At 41.0% G+C, this 20723-nt stretch overlaps 1 protein-coding gene across 1 annotated transcript in view; it reads right to left on the reverse strand.

Moving 5' to 3' along the window:
* Positions 1-20723, reverse strand: part of RAD54L2 (RAD54 like 2) — an 89973-nt gene that overhangs the window by 31400 nt on the left and 37850 nt on the right. The gene's annotated exons all lie outside the window — the stretch shown is intronic.

Consider the following 20723-nt stretch of genomic DNA (forward strand, 5'->3'; position numbering starts at 1 on the left):
AAGGGAGATTTGTCCCTTCTCCCTCATTTATATATTCAACATTAAAAAAATATATATCAGTATGGACTCAAGAAGAAACATTTAACCCTGCAGACTTTGGTAAAGAGAGGCCAGGGATGTCATATACCTCAATGAGTAAACCAGTAAGTAGATGCCCTCAAACTGAAAAAAGACATAGCATGGGTCATCATCCTATGAACTTAACCACCAAAGAATACCAAAGGGCCATCCCAGCAGTCAGTGATTTGAGTAAGAGAATCATGACTGTCCCAGATACTGCTACTGCTCACCTTACCCGGCCTGATGTAGCCCCTGGCCACTCTGATACCATTCTGGGTTCCTTATGGTCTCTTTCATGTTGATGCCAACTCCAGAACAGCATGGAGTTGGAAACTAATGTTTCCTAAGAGATAAGAGAGCAAATGGGCTCAGTATGGACACTGAAGCCGGACTCCTGGGCTGTAAACACAAGCTCTGACCCCTATTACAACCTTTGTGTTCCTCAGTTATAAAAAGGGGATAATAACTGTAGTGTTATTCCTCAACCTCAGAGGATTGTGGCGATGATTATATGAGGTGGCCTAAATAAAGTGCTAGGACAATGCCTGGCATGCCGTAAACACCATATAAAACCGCTGCTACTTTTACTATGACTACCATTAGTCCAGGTACAAAGAATGGGTTTGATTTCTTCTCTTCTTTCTTTCCTACAATAATTCTACAAGGTGAATTTTGCTCCCCTCATTCTAGTCCTGCCCCCCCCATTCTAAATATGATACACTGAAGCACTAAAAAGTTAAAAAGACTTGCCTAAAAAAAAAAAAAAACTTGCCTATGGGTATACAGAAAATAAGTAGAAAAACAGGAGCAGACAGTTAAAAGGATGAACTTTGTAGTCAGGCAACCCTGGTGGTAAATCTTGGCTCTGTCACTTATTAGCTCTGAGCTCATGAGGTCAACTTCTCTGAGCCATAGTTCACATTTGTAAAATGAAGATGTAAATAGTTCTCTCATGGAAAATATTATTCTTTACTAGTCTGCTGAACTCCATGGATCTTCATACTCCTACAATCACATTCAACAGTCTGGGAGCACACAGAGCTCTGGGCTTGGTCAGTCAAGCTGGGTAGCAGCATGTATTTGTGTGGAGACCTCAAACTTCAATTATACATCCTAATCAAACATCAGAAATAAGAAAGGAAAAGGAGAAGTAGAACTGACATATGCAAAGTGCATTTTGTGTTAGAAAATGAGTATTTCTTACAAAACACACACCCCATATTCTAAATCTTTCCACTTGACACTGCCACAAACCAGACACTGTTGCCTCTCCTGACCCTCGCTTTTAATTTAACCCAACATAAATCTGAGTATCTGCTATGTACCAGGCCCTGTGCCAAGGCACAATGGAGCGGTCCTCATGAGGAAACATGTACATACCTATACAGTGGAGCGCTTTATAGCAGTAACACCTGAGGAAAGGACACCTAATCCAGCCCTGCCTATCAGTGGTTAATGGGGGCACTTCCTCGGGAAAAGTGAGACCTAGGTTTAATCTAACAGAATGGATAAGCACCAGCTAGTAAAGGAAGAAAAGAACATTCTAGACAGAGGAGCATAAGCAAGAGGAATAGAGACTCTAACAAGGTGGAATGGTTAGGAAAGTACATGCAGTTCAACACTGGCTAAAGTGAATTAAGCAAAACCGCAGCAGGAGTGGCATTCCACCAACACTGTAGCTTGACCTACACACCAATTTCCACTCAGGGCTGGGTTGGCACACTCCAAGTTAGTGCTTTGCTGGGCCCTCTGACCTGGTTAGATAATGACCTTTGATGGTCTCCTGGCCTTAAGGCCTTTTGTTTTTGTTTCTATTTCACAAGCAAATTTGTTGAGTAACCACTTAGAGGAACAGCTGGAGGCAAGGTTAGAGAGGAGGCAGGATAGAGACAGAGCAGAGTGGGCAGGCAAAGGGTCTGAACTTCATATGCTGGGTAGTGCAAACTTGTTGCCAACTATTGTATTTATTTCTTCTGGTTTCTGCCTTGCAGAGTGGGCTGTCCCTGGGAGGGGGAAGAACAAACTGGATAGCCTTTGAATGTCACAAATTTACTACCTAACATTCCAACCTGTTAGGCCTGGCTGTGAATTTCTGTCTGGCATGGGTTGAGTGTAGCCAAGCACAGTAGCAATTTTCAAATGATCAAACACAGTGGATACAATTTTCATGAATAAAGAGTTCAGACACAGGTTTCCCCTTTCCTTTATACACAGGACACAGGTCTGAGTCAGTTTCTCACCACCTACCGTTCTTTGAATGAATCCTCAGCTTCTGTGTTCAACAACTACTGTTTGCTTGTTAAAGCGGCTTTAGTTTACAGATGTGCCCGGATGTGCTAGTATTTAAAGTCTGTGGTCATGGAAGTCAGTGTTTTACAACTGTTTCGTGACTGCTTCACAACACTTGCTGTGAAGCTTCTGGTTTCTATACAGCATTGTAACACATACCAGTGGTCCCCAACCTTTTTGGCACCAGAGACCAGCTTCGTGCAAGACAATTTCCCCATGGACCAAGTTGGAGGGGAGATAGTTTCTGGATGATCCAAGCATATTACATTTATTGTGCACTTAATTTCTATTATTTATCAGCTCTAACTCAGAGTATCAGGCATTAGATCCTGGAGGTTGGAGACCCCTGATATACACTACATCTTGAACTAATTTTAATAATAAAACTGTTATTTCAAAATTAATAAAATTGATTTTCCCTGAGTCAAAATACAACTTTTCACTGTGCTCTTTTGTACCTTCTAAATATTGAACCGTGTGAATTTACAACCTACCCAAAACCATTAATTTCACTTTCAAAGAATAGCTCACCCCAAAATTCTAAAATATAATCCACTAAAAGTCACTGAGGAAAAAAGATTAGAGTCAACAAAGTAGAAGCATGTGCTTTGACAAAGGAAAATTAGTGTCTTCAGTGGTTTAAACGTCAGTGACTATTACCACCCAAGCTCAGGCTCATGGAATCAGATCTGGTGACAAATACCTCTGAACTTTCTCCCTCATGCAAGCCAGCTGTGAGCAGTAATCACTAAAGTTATACAAACACCAACAAACATTTACATAAGCCTCTCAGGAATGAGCTATAAACCCCACCATAACAAATATGATAGACAAATGAGTAGCTTTGGGGGGAAAAAAAACCAAAAAACCCTACATTTCACTCATAAGGGGTAAGGCACAAACACTTCCAGGGCCTTTTCTCCAGCTATTCCATTTCTTCTTTTGCCTCAATCTTATCTGTATAAAGAAAGATCAGTGGATTCCAAGTCTTACCACATACCTCCTGACATGATGTGGAAGGATATATATACAACACGACCTATGATGTATGTGTGTCCAAACACTGAACCTGAATCTGAAAACACCTAGATATCGCATTCCTAGTTTGCAAAAATACAGGGAACAAAGGACTATGTTAAACTTGATAAACAAGACCATATGGATGCAATCAGCAAAGTCTAGAAATGTGCAAAAGTACAGAACAAGTGAGTCCTTTTCTTCCATCAATAAACTGCAAGGGAAAAAAAACCCAAAAGAGGTAGGTCATATCTTAGGGACTTCATATGTTAGAGAACAGATTAAATATACTCTGAAGTTTTTATAGATAAAATCTTTAATAGATTTATTTTATAAGTAAATAAATTTTTATTTTATTGATAAATATTTATTTTTATTTACTTTTATTTATTTATCTTATAGATAAAATCTTCTATAGATAAAATCTTACAGTGTTAAGGAACTTCAGTTCAGTTCAGTTCAGTCGCTCTAACTCTTTGTAACCCCATGGACTGCAGCACGCCAGGCCTCCCTGTCCATCACCAACTCCAGGAGTTTACTCAAACTCATGTCCATTGAGTTGGTGATGCCATCCAACCATCTCATCCTCTGTTGTCCCCCTCTCCTCATGCCTTCAATCTTTCCCAGCATCAGGGTCTTTTCAAATGAGTCAGCTCTTCACATCAGGTGGCCAAAGTATTGGAGTTTCAGCTTCAACATCAGTCCTTCCAATGAATATTCAGAACTGACTTCCTTTAGGATGGACTGGTTGGATCTCCTTGCAGTCCAAGGGACTCTCAAGAGTCTGCTGCAACACCACAGTTCAAAAGCATCAATTCTTTGGCGCTCAGCTTTCTTTATAGTCCAACTCTCACATCCATACATGACCACTGGAAAAACCATAGCTTTGACTAGATAGACCTTTGCTGGCAAGGTAATGTATCTGCTTTTTAATATGCTGTTTAGGTTGGTCATAACTTTTCTTCCAGGAGCAAGTGTCTTTTAATTTCATGGCTGCAGTCACCACCTGCAGTGATTTTGGAGCCCCCAAAATAAAGTCTGTCACTGTTTCCACTGTTTCCCCATCTATTTACCATGAGGTCATGGGACCAGATGGATCTTAGTTTTCTGAATGTTGAGCTTTAAGTCAACTTTTTCACTGTCCTCTTTCACTTTCATCAAGAGGCTCTTTAGTTCTTCTTCACTTTCTGCCATAAGGGTGGTGTCATCTGCATATCTGAGGTCACTGATATTTCTCCCGGCAATCTTGATTCCAGCTTGTGCTTCCTCCAGCCCAGCATTTCTCATGATATACTCTGCATATAAGTTAAATAAGCAGAGAGACAATATACAGCCTTGACATACTCCTTTCCTGATTTGGAACCAGTCTGTTGTTCCATGTCCAGTTCTAACTGTTGCTTCCTGACCTGCATCCAGATTTCTCAGGAGACAGGTCAGGTGGTCTGGTATTTCCATCTCTTGAAGATTTTTCCACAGTTTGTTGTGATGCACACAGTCAAAGGCTTTAGCATAGTCAATAAAGCAGAAGTAGATGTTTTTCTGGAACCCTCTTGCTTTTTCAATGATACAACGGATGTGGCAATTTGATCTCTGGTTCCTCTGCCTTTTCTAAATCCAGCTTGAACATCTGAAAGTTCAGTTCAATACTGTTGCAGCCTGGCTTGGAGAATTTTGAGCATTACTTTGCTAGCGTGTGAGATGAGTGCAACTGTGCAGCAGTTTGAGCATTCTTTGGCATTGCCTTTCTTAGGGATTGGAATGAAAACTGACCTTTTCCAGTCCTGTGGCCACTGCTGAGTTTTCCAAATTTGCTGGCCTGTTGAGTGCAGCACTTTCAGTTTCACAGCATCATCTTTTAGGACTTGAAATAGCTCAGTTGGAATTTCATCACCTCCACTAGCTTTGATCGTAGTAATGCTTCCTAAGACCAACTTGACTTCGCATTCCAGGATGTCTGGCTCTAGGTGAGTGATCACACCATTGTGATTATTTGGATCGTGAAGATCTTTTTTGTACAGTTCTTCTGTGTATTCTTGCCACCTCGTCTTAGCATCTTCTGCTTCTGTTAGGTCCATACCATTTCTGTCCTTTATTGTGCCCGTCTTTCCATGAAATATTCCTTTGGTATCTCTAATTTTCTTGAAGAGATCTCTAGTCTTTCCTATTCTATTATTTTCCTCTATTTCTTTGCATTGATCACTGAGGAACTAATACTTCCAAAAAACCCAAGATAGGCAGCAACAGATGAAACAAGACTAGCCCTGTATTCATAATGACTAAAGGAACGTAGCAGGAAGAACAGAGGAAAACATACTTTAAGAGCAAAAGCAAAACCAAAAGTTGATTCTTTGAAGCATAAATGCTACCTCGTCAGAGAGCCACCATCGCCACAACCACCACACTGGCTAAAACAGACCCTTCCTGCCTACCCCTGGGGCTTATTCCCTTTTTTTATTGTTTACAAGATTCTTACCCAGATCTGAAGTTAGTAACCATTCAACACTTAACCTGTCTCCCCTTTTAGACTGTTGCTCCTTGAAGGCAGGGATTAATTCTGTCCATCTCATTCTCCAATGTATCCTTCAAGCCTAATAAAAATGCCAGCTGCCCAACAGATGCTCAATAAACGTATGCTGAATTTTTTTAAATGAGCCTGTTTTTATTTAAAAAAAAAAAAAAAAAAAAAACTACTAGAGGAAAATACACATGAATAAAAAATCCACTGAAGTACATTAGTTCCTATTCAGTATGTTTATGTCCCATATTGTCAATACATCATCATTTACGAGCACACATTGAAGTTCTCTATAGACTAAGCTTTCCCTGACTCAATAAATGTCAAGAAAAGACAATATATTTGCCAATAAACGTTAAAAAGTTAAAAACACACACCAATATGTGATTCACTTTTAAAATAATCATGGAAGCCAGTTTAAGGGGGAAAAAAAATTCTCATCCTAGTTGCTCCTTGGGAAGAAATAAATCTTCACAGCATTGAAGCTAAAAGCAACTAGAGGATTCCAAATTAAACATCTTTTAAAGTGACATCTGAGATCAAGAGGACCAATATCACTCTCACTCCCTCATGAGAGACAACCTAAGGCATGAAGAAAAGAAATGGCCAGTCTTTCCACTGGGCTCTCATAGGGGAAGAGGACAACTGCTCATCGTTGTAAAAGATACCAAGACTGCACAGCAGTTCTCAGTCTCAGCACTGTGGACATCTGGGGATAGATAATCCTTTGTTGTTGGAGGCTCTCTTGTGCATTGTTAGAATGCTCAGCAGCATTCCCACCACCTCCATCCACTAGATTCTAGTAGCACCTTCCCAGTTGTGACAACCACAGAACATTGCCAACTGTCTCCTAGAAGGCTAAATCACTCCCTGTGGAGAACCACTGCTTTTAGCATAAAGTCAAATCACTGAAGAAACAGTTATTTGTAAGCACAATGACACCTCTTTCCAACCCATCTGAAATTCTAGCTCTGTGCTGCTGACAGATTTGATTTTGACTCTACTCAGCATGATGATGAAAATTTTAGGCCATCTCTGCAACCACAGGCAAGAATTACCAAATTCTCAGCAAATCGGTCACAAAGCAGGTACTTCTGAGCAAAGGCAGAGAGAAGACTAAGGTGAAAACCATGAAGAATTCTAGTTTAGTTTCTGAATAAGATATAGAGAGCTAATGAGAAAACATAAAGTGAATATTCGGCTTTACTAAATATCTTACAGACAAGGTAATGTCTAGAATAATTTCACAAAACCAAATTTTAAAAACCTAAATTAAACCCAAGGATGCTGATGGAAACCACATTCTGATCTTTAAAATTTGCCTCTCCTATGTCTTCTCACTTTTACACTCATGAAATAAAAGACGATCAAACAATATGAAAGACTGCTTAAAATTACAATAAACTACAATAAAATTACAGAATTTTTTTTTAACAACAAAGAGCACTGTGAGCAACACTGAGATAAGTCACAGACCAGATGCTATTAACGACATAAATAGTAAAGAATCAGTATATCCAGAATACTTACACAAACATTTAAACATGAAAAGCATCATTACCACAGTCAAAACTGGCATCATTACTTCAGAAATCTGAGCTGACTCTTGAACTATTCCCTGGCTTTCTGCACTCACTCAACTTCATTATTCCATATTCCAAGAAAACATCCACTAACGTTCTATGGCTTTATGCCAAACACGAATGCTGAATTACGTACTCAGCTTGACTTCCCCCATTCCTTCCATCCCCCAGAATTCCACCAGCAACCCCACACCCAGCCACTGTCACACATTAAGAAGGGAAACTCTGCTGCTGCCCGAGGAACAGAAGGTGGAGAGAGAGCCAACTCCTGTCTGGAAATGGCTGCCGTTCTTGAGGAGCCACACACCACCCGAGGCACCTGGTGACTGTGGCGGCCGGCAGCCTGCAGCCAGCTTCCTGAGGAGACAGCCCTTCCTTCCAGACTCTGCCAAAGGCCTCAAGAGACAACAGGCTAGTCACTCTTTCTCCAAGAGTCTCTCAACTCTCTAGTAACAATTAAAAAAAGAAATGGGATAGGCATTAAGAAGAGAATGAAATTCTGCCATTTGCAACAACATGCATGGACCGGAGGGTATCAAGCTTAGTGAAATAAGTCAGACAGAGAAAGACTAATACTGTATGTTATCACTACTATGTGGAATCTAAAAAATAAAACAAACTAGTAATTTAACAAAAAAGAAACTCACAGAAAACAAACCAGTGGTTACTAGTGGGGAGAGAGAAGGGGCGGGGGGGCAAGATAGGGGTAGGGAATTAGGAGGTGCCAGTCACTATGTATAAAATAAATAAGCTACAAACATATATGGTACAGAACAGGGAGTATAGGCAATGTTTTGTAACTATAAATGGAGTACAATCTATAAAATTTTTGAGTCACTATGTTATATACCTGAAACTAACATAATATTGTAAATCAACTACATCTCTGTCTAAAAAAAAAAAAAAAGAAAGAAATTGGCTAGGGATATAAATGGGAAAACAGAGGCAATAATTTTTTTTTTTTTTGCTTGTTTCCCAAAGTATGAGCAATCCAAACAGGAAAAATAAGAAGAGAATTAAAGACTCAAGCAAATTACTCCTGGAAACTTAAGAATCACTAAACGGCCAGTCCTTTCTGCACCTGCATTCAGCACTATGGGGGAGTAAAGTGGATCTGTATGCTGCAACTGCTTGATAGGTGTCAGGGCTAGAGTTGGTTCAAGAACCATGTCAGTCCATGCCAGCCAGGCTCCCTGCTCTTCTGGAGGGCTCCAACTGGCAGTCTCTCTCAGGGAAGCTAGCAGACAATCTCCTGGCATCTCCAGTGAACCTGAGGGCCGAGAGTTAACAGGACCTCGCACCCACAAAGTGAGGATTTAGGGAGAGGAATGAAGAGAACAAGCCTGCCTGCAACTTCGGGGGACTGCAGCCCTTCCCTCTGGAGTTCAGGCAGGTAAAGCCCCGCATTCTCCTCCTGGAAATCCATTTAGAATGGTGACGGAAGCACAGAACAACATGCAAATCTTCCTATATGTGCAAACTCCACTAGGGCCCCCTATAAGAGTATCCACAACAAACAAGAGGAAAACAGGGCATACCTGCTGTTCCTTTTAAGAGGGAATGGGCAAAGTGTAACACCAGCTCAAATTCTGCTACTTTTATTTGAGAGAGGACATAGGTATACACACTAAGGTGATCATCTTCTGAAATCTGTTACTGTTGTATCTGTTAAGACCAAGACAGTAGAAGACAGTAAAACTGGTCCTATGAACAAACAAAAGCTTCCCCTGTGAGAGTACAGTGGAAAGGCGGGGGCGTGAAATCCATATAACTCAGTTTATTTTTTCATTCTACTGATGAATGCTTTGAAGTACTGAGGCATGACCAACACACACACACACACACACACTTCCCAGAAGGATTCAGTAGCTGAGAAAGGGCTGGACACACACACACACACACACACACACACACACACACATTTCCCAGAAGGATTCAGTAGCTGAGAAAGGGCTGGACACACACACACACACACACACACACACACACACATTTCCCAGAAGGATTCAGTAGCTGAGAAAGGGCTGGACACACACACACACACACACACACACACACACACACACACACATTTCCCAGAAGGATTCAGTAGCTGAGAAAGGGCTGGACACACACACACACACACTTCCCAGATACACACACACACACACACACACACATTTCCCAGAAGGATTCAGTAGCTGAGAAAGGGCTGGACACACACACACACACACACACACACACACATTTCCCAGAAGGATTCAGTAGCTGAGAAAGGGCTGGACACACACACACACACACATTTCCCAGATACACACACACACACACACACACACACATTTCCCAGAAGGATTCAGTAGCTGAGAAAGGGCTGGACACACACACACACACACACACACATTTCCCAGAAGGATTCAGTAGCTGAGAAAGGGCTGGACACACACACACACACACTTCCCAGATACACACACACACACACTTCCCAGATACACACACACACACACACACACACTTCCCAGATACACACACACACACACACACACACACACACATTTCCCAGAAGGATTCAGTAGCTGAGAAAGGGCTGGTCTTCCACAAGCAGAGCATCAGACATCATGCTGGGAAAGCAGAGCAGGCAAGAGAGAAGTAAGGTACCTTTACAAACTCCCAAAACTAGAGAATGCTGCTCCAGCACAGAATTTCCTCCACAAAACGCATTCACATATAATTGAAACAGTTAAACGATTCCCATCAGACTCTTAATAATGATAACAATTTCTGATTTGAGAGCAGAATACAAGGTAGGTTGAGGAGCGGATGCTGTGGAGGTCAGGGTTCAACTATCAGTTCCCACACCCCAGAGAGCAGCATTTAAACTCATGCCTTGGCAAAATAATAAACTATTTTGCATGTCACTGACCTCCTGGACTATCTCATTAACTTAAACTTTAAATGTTAACCCTATGAATGCAAAAGGCTGTAGAGTCAACTCAGACAAAGACAGATAAAGCACTTTCTGACCACATTAAAAATAAGATAAATCTTAAAAAAAAAAAAAAATTTCCTTAGGGTCACAGAAAATGCAAAGACAATATGCATCTATCTGGTAGCACACTGAATCTTTGCTTCCTGATTAAAAGACCGGCTGGAACATAAGTACAACATCTCTAATCTGGAGGAGCACTCAGCAGTGGCTCTCCCAGGACCTTTCACTCCACAGGGGAAAGACTCTATAGATCTCTACCATATATGATCACTGTTGATGATAAAACCTCTCCTCTCCTCATCTTCAAACACAAATTCTGTGCCTAAAGAAGTTACCTAAATATCCCACTTGGCTTCCCTCCATACCGTTGTACTCCCTGGTCTGGATTCTGACACCAGACTCCAAAGGGTCTCCCTGCCTCTGATTACTCCCACTTCCATACACACGACAAAAAGAGAGCTTTCTGAATCTGACCATGTTACAGTCTCCACCCACCCAGGATCTCCTAAAATACCTTAAAGCTGTCCCTTCTACCCACAGGATATAGTCTAAAACACTTAAGGTCTTCCCTGATTGCTAGCATCCAGCCTTCCTTCTGACCACCAAGTGCTTCCTCCAACACCTGTACCCACACACCCTCCACTGCCTACTCTCTAGCCTCAAAAGTACAGTGCTCTCGAGATCTCAGGCCTTGGCTGAGGCTGTGTCCCTCTTTCCCCACCTCTTCATCTAACAGTTTTGTGTTAGATTCTAATGACTTACTTCTTTCTAACCCATAGCCTCTTTTGGGTCCCCACTTAAAGGTTAGCCTCCAGAAGGCCCCCTCTAGGTTTCTTCCTTCTTATTTCAGCATGTGCCCAACTGCTAAGCTATAGTGTCTGTCAACATAGCTGCAGAGAGAAAGTTAATAGCTGCCGCTGTCTCTCTTGGTAAGCTGCTCAGGGAACTTCATTTAAGCCTGGCACGTTCTGCTTCTGTATTCTAAACTGGACCAAAGATTATTTGAACACTTCACGAGATGATTAAAAAAATACTGAAAAACCTTCTCTTCCAGAGGGTTACTGGGTAACTCTGAAGTCGGGGCAGGCACGGTAACTGGGGAATAACTGTAGTTCCAGCACAGGTCTGTGGTGAGTCTGCTAGATATGCACCCCACCCCATGTCCCGTCATACCCAAGTCCATCTAAAACGGTGCTGGTCACTGGCTCTGCTCCCAGAAGCACTGGGGCCCAGCCTACCTGCAATGCTTCTTATCTTTTGGCTAGATTTATTCATGTTACCAATATTACTCATTCAGTCCTCAAAATGGTAAATACAAGATACTACAAATCTTCCCATTGTACAGATGAAAAAAAACTTCCTTCACAAAGCTATTAGTTTGAACTCAGGTGGCTGATCTGGCTCCAGAGTCCCTGCTCTTAGCCACCACCCTGCACAATTCCCCCTGTACTCCCATTCCCCTTAAAGTTATAAAAGAAGAAAACAGAGTTCAGAAGGAGTCACATATGTACTGTGCCTTGATTTACAACAAAGAATAACACAAAACTCTAATGCAGAGTAGATCAATTAACCATATTGGTGGGGGATGGGGTGAATGAAGCGTGGCTCTAACTCATACCACACAGAAATCAATTCCAGATGTATCCGAGACTTAAATGTGACGGTAAACATGAAACGTCTAGAAGACAACAGGAGAATATCTTCATGACCTTGGGGCAGACAACTATTTCTTATACAAAGCACAAAACAAAAAGGGGAAAAAATGATAAATTTGACTTCATTAAAATTAAAGCATCTACAGATCAAAAATACAATTTAAAAAAGATTATAAGACTGCAAAAAATACACAACTAAGAGAGTGAAAAACCAGGCAATATAAATGGGGAAGGTGTGTCATGTGTATATATCAAAAAGACAACCAGATATAAAAAATTCCTATAAACCAACTAAGAAATTTGTGAAAGAAAGAAAAATGGTAGAAAACATGGGTTCAGGCACTTTACAAAAGTGAAAATGATCGTAAGCATGTGGAAAAGAGCTCAACACCTGAAGTAATTAGGAAAATGCAAATTAAAACCACAATCAGATACCGCCCCCCCTCCCCCAAGCCCTTGGATTGAGGGGAAGGAATGTTAAAGGCCCTACAAAATCACTCTGAACAACAGGGTCAAGGTCTGACATGTTTTCCTAATGCAGGTTTACAAAACAGCCCCGCCCCCAGCACGCTCAAGCTCTCTGCCCCTTTGTGTCCCTAAGCCTAGCACACAGAAAGGAAGGACAGCAACAAGCACCAAAATCAGCACTGCTTCATTTCTAACACGGAGGTCATCTAAATACTGACACAAGCTATGCTGAAAAATCAGTCCAACAACAGATATCCAAGTCTTCTCCGACAAAAGTGACACGCTTCTGGGGAAGAAAAGGAAGATAGAAATACAGAATACAAAGATCTAGCTTGAGGGACTTCCCTGGCGGTCCAGTGGTTGGGACTTGGTGTTTCCACTGCAGGGGGTGCAGGTTTGACCCCTGATCTGGGAACTAAAATCCCACAAGTCATGTACTGCAGCTAAAAAAAAAAAAAAAAAGATCTGGCTTGAATCTGTAATTTAAGGAATGCTGCTCGTCATCTATGTTGAGAACAAAACGCTGAAATGCAATAGAATGTTCTATTAACACTGTCTTGTCTGTTTTGGTGCACTCAGTTGCATGGTCTAACTGCTCCCATAGGCTGATGCACAGCCCTTTTCTCTATTTCAGTGATTCCTCTTTGTTCCTAAAAACATGCCTTCCCTTCCCCGTCTTCATCCAGAATAAGAGAACAACAGATCTAGAATTCAGGTTGCAAACTTTTCATTTTTTGGAAGAGAACCTAAAGGCTCAGCAAGGACTTTCCCAGGATCACAGAGGTGTAGATGAAGACTGCTTTGCCTGGTGGGGTGCTCCTCTCTATCACACACTAGAGTGCTGCGGCAAAGGCTTCCCAAGACCACACTGACAGCTTGGCTTTAGCCAGTATGGACTGCCACCTGTCTCTCCTGCACCATCAGTTTCTCCTTCCCAACCTGATCAGACCCACTGGCAAAAAGTAAGTTTAAAAGATAAAACCCGTTCTCCTCCTGTTCTGGTCTGAGCCCCTATCACTGCACTGAAATTGATTATTAGGGCACAAGGACCCCCACAATGCTAAATCCAATGTCAATTCTTAGTCCTCATATTACTAGGACCATTGGTTGCCTTATCTAACACAATTGATCACTTCCTCCTTGAAATGATTTTTTTTTTTCTATCTGGATCCCATAACATTTTCTCTTGGGTCTTCTACTACTTCAGTGGCCATTTCTTTTCAGTCTTCTCTTCTCAATCATCCTCATTTCCTCCCCACTTCTGTTGTCAAGTGCTTAGTTGCTCAGATCATTTCTCTTATTCCTGAAATAATCTTATCCTTTCCTGTGATTTAGGTACCATTCATATACAGATATGCCCCACTTTTTTTTTTTTAATATCCAACATAGAGTTCTCCTCTGAATTTCAACTTAATAGTCTAACTGACCTGTGGACATTTCAACTTGGAGGCATAAGACATGTCAAACTTAACATGTTTCTCCAAAACCAAACTCCTGTCTGTCCTCAATCTGTGCCTTGCCCCTGATCTTCCTAACCTTAGAAAATGGCATCTTCAACTAGTTCAATAAAAACTTGGAATCCATCCCTAGCTCCCCTCTTACTCTGACACAGTCTATATCTATTTCATTAACCAATTCTCTTGACTCCATCTTCAAAACATACCCAGAATCCAACTACTTCTACCAACTCCACCAAGCCATCATCCTTCCTGCCTTGAATTTTGCAATATCTTCCTAACTGGTCTCCCTGATGTTGCCCTCATCTCTGTAACAGTCTGTTCCCTACACATCAACCAGTGATCATTCCTCTGTTCAAACCCTGCAATGGCTCCCATCTCACAGAATAAGGCCCCACACATAAGCCTCCCTCATTACTAATCCTCCCCAACACAGTAGTACCTCTGCTACAATGAACCTATACTGACACATCCGTGTCACCCAGAGGCCACAGTTTACATTAGGGTTCACTCTTGATGTTGGACAAATGTGTAATGACATGTATCCACCATGGTAGACCATACAGAGCAGTTTTACTGCCCGAAAAATCCTCCGTGCTCCACAGATTCATCCCTCCTCGCCTTCAAACCTCTGGTAACAACTGATCTTTTTACTTTTATTTTTTAAAATAAAAACTTAGAAAAGTAAAAATGAAATGCCATGGAATTATGAAACAATTCTGGTTTTGAAAAATTTTGAATGGCACATGCAAAAAAAAAAAAAATGCAATGGGATTCCAGCTTTGTAGAAATATACATCTGAAGAGAAAAATAACTGAAAAATAAGATATCAATATTCTTACTATCTCTGGCTGATAGAATTGTGTGTGATTTTTATATTCTTTATAATGTCCTAAATTTCCAAAATTTAATTAATAGGTTCATATTACTAATAATCAGAAATTTATTGTTAAACAGTAAAGTCAACAAGCAGTTGGGCATCACAGATTTTGAAATATTATCCAACTCCAGACACACTCTTTGAAGAAGGATCTAGGATATGAGACAATCACAGGGTTCATAACATTTACTTAAAACTATTCTTAGAAGAGAAAGAAATCTAGGCTCAAAATAGGGATGTCTAATGTGACAGAAAGGCCATAATAAACAGTGAAAACTACAACCTCCATAACCTATGCTCCTTGTGAAGGGCCCTGGGGGCTTCCACGGGAGGGAGAAAACATTGGCTAGGATTCCCGTTAGATTGCTGCGAATCTTCCTCCCAAGTGCCATTCTTCATGACACAAAAGCCGCCCACTCTGATCTTAGTTTAAAACTCTCGAGGTTCCCTACACTTCTTTCACTTCCAGCTGCAAGACTCTGCCTGCAGACTGCTGGTGATTACTGACATGCTTGGGATTCACAGCGTGAGTCTGAAATAGCAGCTGTCAGTACTCAAGCAAATAAACCCAGGGTTCCAGGTATATCTCGAACCACCACCACTGGCCTTACATGCTCAAGCCCCTACCTAGCTCACCCCAGACCACTCTGCCCTTTGCTCTCTGTCCTCTAGCCACCAAAGCCTCCACTTTCCTGAGTCTAAACAAGCAGAGTTGTTCCCACCCCAGGGCCTTTGCCCTGGCCCTGTGCCTAGGATACTTTACCCCTGATTCTTTATACTGCAAGCAAAGAGGACAAATAGAAGGGGGTGAGAGAAACAGCACAAGTCAAACTCCCTGCAGGAGACTAAGAGACGCAGGGGTTGAGAAGGAGATCAGTTTTCCTTACCCTGTGGTGCAAGGTGAAGGGGGTCAAAGTTGACATCTGGGAGGCTAGCTTTCTGTCAATAAGATGGCTATGAAGCAGGTTCCAGAAGGCACTAAGCATGTCACACATCTAGCTGCTGTTCGAGGAAACTAGTATCCTGATACGCCATGTAAAATAGACAAGAATAGAATGAAATGGGGAAAAAAAAAAAAAGGCCTATGTTCCAAAGAGATGTGCCCATCAAATCAGTCTGTATCCAGATCCTGACTCACTTAAATAAACTAGGACTTCTCCAAGTTTTCTGCTGAGGAGTCCTGAATTCCCACAGAAAATGTTCTTATCCCTTAGGGCACCATCCAAAGCATTCAAACTCCACTCTCAAATTTATTTGAAGAAAATCTAATTTTATCTTAAAACTTCATGTGAATACTGATTTCTATGCCCAGATTTTCATTATATAAAAAAATTTTTTTCAATCCATACCAAAGTACTGAACCCCCAAGCCCTGACACTCCTCCACTAACTTCCCAATAAAACTGACACTCCAGCAAGGTCTGTCATGTTTATAGTGAAGCTCCACAAACTCCTAGTATTCCTTCCACAACCTAAGGAACCAAGTCTGGAAATAAAACTCCTTGGTAAGCAATCATTCCTAGCATAGCCAGTAAATGGTTTAAGTCTGTAGTTTTTGACTGGGCCTTGGGTTTTACAATGAAATTCCTATTAAAAAAAATCCTACTCTTGTCTTAGCTGAACAAGGTTGTTCACAGGCCAAACAGCTTGGATGAGCAGAGGGCTCTCAGAAGAAAAGGGTGGTGGAGGTCCCAGTTCTCCTACCAGAAAACTGAGAAAATAGCAGAGAAACCAGCACAACTAATGAAGCAAAAAAGTACCGGAGGAAAAGAAATGGGACATCTGGTTTTTCCTTGTAATAAATATTCCATAAGAATAAGGGTAACCTAAATGGACTGGTGGGGGAGGGGAATCTCATTATTAACTAAGATTGTTGTACACCTGGAGAACAACTGAAAATTTGGAGGGAAACCAAGAATCGAATCCAGATGAATATCAATGAGAAATACATGAAGTTCTTACTAAATGAACATATTAAATTCTAAGAATCTCCCCCACCCCCCAACCTTTACTGTACATTTAGGCCCAGGTTTCCTGCTATTTTTCTCCCTGTCTCCCTACTGCAAGGAGATAAGAAACTACTTAGGGGAAATGAGGTTAGGATTTTTACCATTTGCACAGACAGACCCTTGGAACTATTCCTTGGTCTAGATGCTCTATTACCTACAGTTGTCAAGTATATGAAAGGAAGAATCTACTGTAGGCTTAAAGGGTAGAGTGACATTGAGAAAGACAAATGAACCAGCAAATCAACCAGCAAAACACAGGTAAATGAAAATGTATCATGTATCACTCACGCCACACTCTCACATCAAATGCAACACACATTAAGTAGTAACTGAAAACAAATCTCTTTTGGTAAAGGCCAGATAATTCTAGGAGTTTCCTTCATCTAAATATTTCTAAGCACCTTATCTGGATCAAGAGATTAGAGCTCACGCTCAGCTAGAAGAAAATACTGAGCCAGAAAAACCATTGTACAAGGAAAGCCAACTTCCAGACAGAGCGGGTTTTGAACCTCTGCCTCTAATAATGACAGACCCCCAAAAGAGCTGACCTCTAACTTTCCCCATCATTCTAAAAGAATATAGAAAAGAAAAACAGGAATGACACGCCAATCCAAAACGTCTCACAACATGCCACAGGTCCCCTCACCTGTTGTGAACAGAAAGCACTATCTTCTTCCCCACTTTTTTGAAGACAAAATCATGAAGCTGTTCCCCAATAGCCAAAGCCACCATGTTCTATCACAGCCAGTTCTCAGACTAATGTCTCACGAGTCAGCTTTGGTAGGTCAGTATCAAGGGGTAGACAATGCTCCAACTTAAATGTAGCAAAGCTAAAAATATCTCTTAACTCCCCCATTCACTCACTATTCTGTTCCTTCCATCTTTGCAAAGGTTTCATAATCCTCCCAGGCTTTACTTAGTCCATCTTCAATCTGCCCCACATAACCAATAAGTCACCAAGTCATATAAATCCCACTGCAACAAATCTGACTTTGTATTCCTCAGGTGCAGATCAACTGACTCAAAAGTTCAAACCCTCACTGACCCTTCCCATAAAGCTCCATCATAGACCTAACTGGTTTTCTTGATCTGCAGACCATCTCTGTTGTATACTGCTGGAATAACATTCCTAAAATAAAAGGTCTAATGAATGCTCCCTCAGTAAAAACCTCCATCAGTTCCATGTTGCCTCTAAAACAAATCTAGATTCCTTCATGATCTGACCACAGGTCATGACCCCAGTCTTACTCCGGTCATCCTCCTAAAGTGCTCAGTGCTACACCAAGTAAGAGAGCTCATCATTCTCTACCACATGCCATGCTTTCCCTTTATTCATGCCATTATTTCTAATTGTCCTCTCATCTCTGATCAACAATATCACCAACTTCCTCCCTCAAAGCACTCATTAAGAAAGAAAGCCAACACATCACAGGCAGGGAATTATATGAATCTATGGTCTCAGAAGCAGCATGGGTTTGAAACAGGCACACCACCTTGGAAACCAAAGGCCCAGCTTTGCCATTTTCTTACTAATTACATTGAGCAAGGCACAATGCCTTTCTGAGCCTCAGTTTTCTCATCTGTAAAATGCACCCACCCTACTTAACACACAGGATTACTAAAATAACCAATAAGACAAAACATTTCAAAATGCTTCTGAGGGGATGGATCTAAAGTAGTACTTAGAAATTTAGTTTTAAGTGCTACTAGGAAAAAAATGCTGAAATGAGCTAAGCATAATCTTAAGAAGCTTGAAAGTAATGCAAAATAAATCCCAAAGATGTAGGAGAATATTCTAAAATAGAAATTACAAAGAAAACAAACATAATATAGAGGATCACCAAAGCCAGAAGGCAGTTCTTTGAAAAGGTTAGTAGGATAGTTCAGATGTTTGTGTAAACTATAAGGAAGTACTGTCAAAGTGAAACACTTCAAATAGAAAGGGCTGTAGTAACAGTTTCCTTTCTGAAAGGGTATCTCAGCTGCAGCACTGTTGACGTCTGGGGCCAGATAACAGTGTGGCAGGGAGCTGTTCTATGCAGTGCAGGGCCGTCAGCAGGACGGCTTACTTCTACCCACATATGCCAGGAGCATTCCTCCCCCACCCCCAGGAGTCGTGACAGCCAAAAATGTCTTCAGACTGTAAACTGTCCCCCGGGAGGTAAAATCAACCCAGGTTGAGAAAAACTGTTCTAAGAAAACAAAAGGGCCACATCACACTACACCAGCTAAGACTAGACTATTCATAGCTATTCCTAATTTTAGAATCGCTGGCTGCTCTGCCCATTAGAACTGCAGGATAACCAGCAAGCCAAGGAAGCAAAGGCAAGACTGAAGAAAATAGGCAGGTCTTGGATGTTTTAGCACAACTGCACAGAGTGTTCAAGATGAGAAGACCAGAAAAGCTGTAAGAACTGAAACAGTGGCAGAGATGTCACAAGTAGCAGAAGTATCATTTTTATTTCCGGGGAGCAGGGGTGGGGGGTGGGAGGGTAGGGTTGTAGTGTTCTAACACTACATTGAAAAGTAAAAATGGTGCTTGCAAGGAACTCTGCTCAATTGTATGTGGCAGCCTGGATGGGAGAGCGGTTTGGGGGAAAATGGATACATGTGTATGTATGGCTGGGTTCCTTCCATGTTGACCTGAAACTATTACATCGTTAATCGGGTTAATCGGCTATACACCAATACAAAACAAAAAGTTAAAAAAAAAAAAACTGTGCTTGAATCAAATTCCAAGAAGTGAGATACCCTAATGGGGCCAAAGAAGGAGAAAGTACCTATGGAAACTTTTTCTTACTCACTCTGAAATTCATAAGCAATAAAAAGAAATCATTTCAAAATTTTAAAAAGTTATTTCATCAAGAAATACATTTTCTTTTTTAAAAACTCCAATTACAGTACATTATTATAAGTAATTATGTATTATGTATATGTATTATGTATATGTATAAGTACATTATTATGAGACAAATCACAATTAAATTCTTGCCACTTTTAAATAAATAATAGTAAAGTCCTCAAATTCATACCATACAATTTTTAAATAATTAAGAATCTGACCAGGAGAAAAGGAATCCAAGAAGCCAAGAGGGAAAACAGTGTGTATATATCCATTATACTCACTGGCAGTATCTAAAACCCAGTCTAAACCTGATGAGAGTTCTAGAGGTGCCTGAAAACATAATTTTGAGAAACCAAATGATATAAAAGCAAAAAGTGATGCAGATACCTAGGGATTCTAATGCCATCTTAAGAACCATGAGAGGCAAGCAAAACAGTCTAATGGTATACCCATACATCACTATCTTCGGTTATTTCTCCTCATACTACTTTATGGACAGGAACTATAAAACTAGTGGTGAGGAGACTCGAATGGAACAGGCTAGCAGTGGATAGCAAAAGATGCTGTCCGGGTGAGGGCAGGGAGTAAAATGGTAATTTGCCTGCCATAAGTAAACTGGAAATGGGGCAGAGACTTCTCAACAGTTTACGTGACAGAAAATTGATCCCTGAACCATATGGCAGTTGTTAGGATGAGTGAGAACTAAAGACATTAACATCAACAAAGAAAAAGGAAAGATGTTTATTCCCCTGGAATCTGGAGAATGACAGGAGTGCATCTTCACCAGGCTCCAGCAGGTCCAAGGAATGACAATCTAGTGCAATTTCTGGTGTGTTATAAATGAATACTGCTGTGTTATAAAAAGGCAAATTTTATTCCTAGGATAACAGGAAGCTTACAAACAACTAACTCCTGTGCCATGAAAGGCTAGAATTAATTGAGAAGCTGGTCAGATGACCTAACACTAGACTAATGATGAAA

The sequence above is a fragment of the Cervus elaphus genome, chromosome 24 (genome assembly GCF_910594005.1).
Source record: "Cervus elaphus chromosome 24, mCerEla1.1, whole genome shotgun sequence".
Classification (NCBI taxonomy): Eukaryota; Metazoa; Chordata; class Mammalia; order Artiodactyla; family Cervidae; genus Cervus; species Cervus elaphus.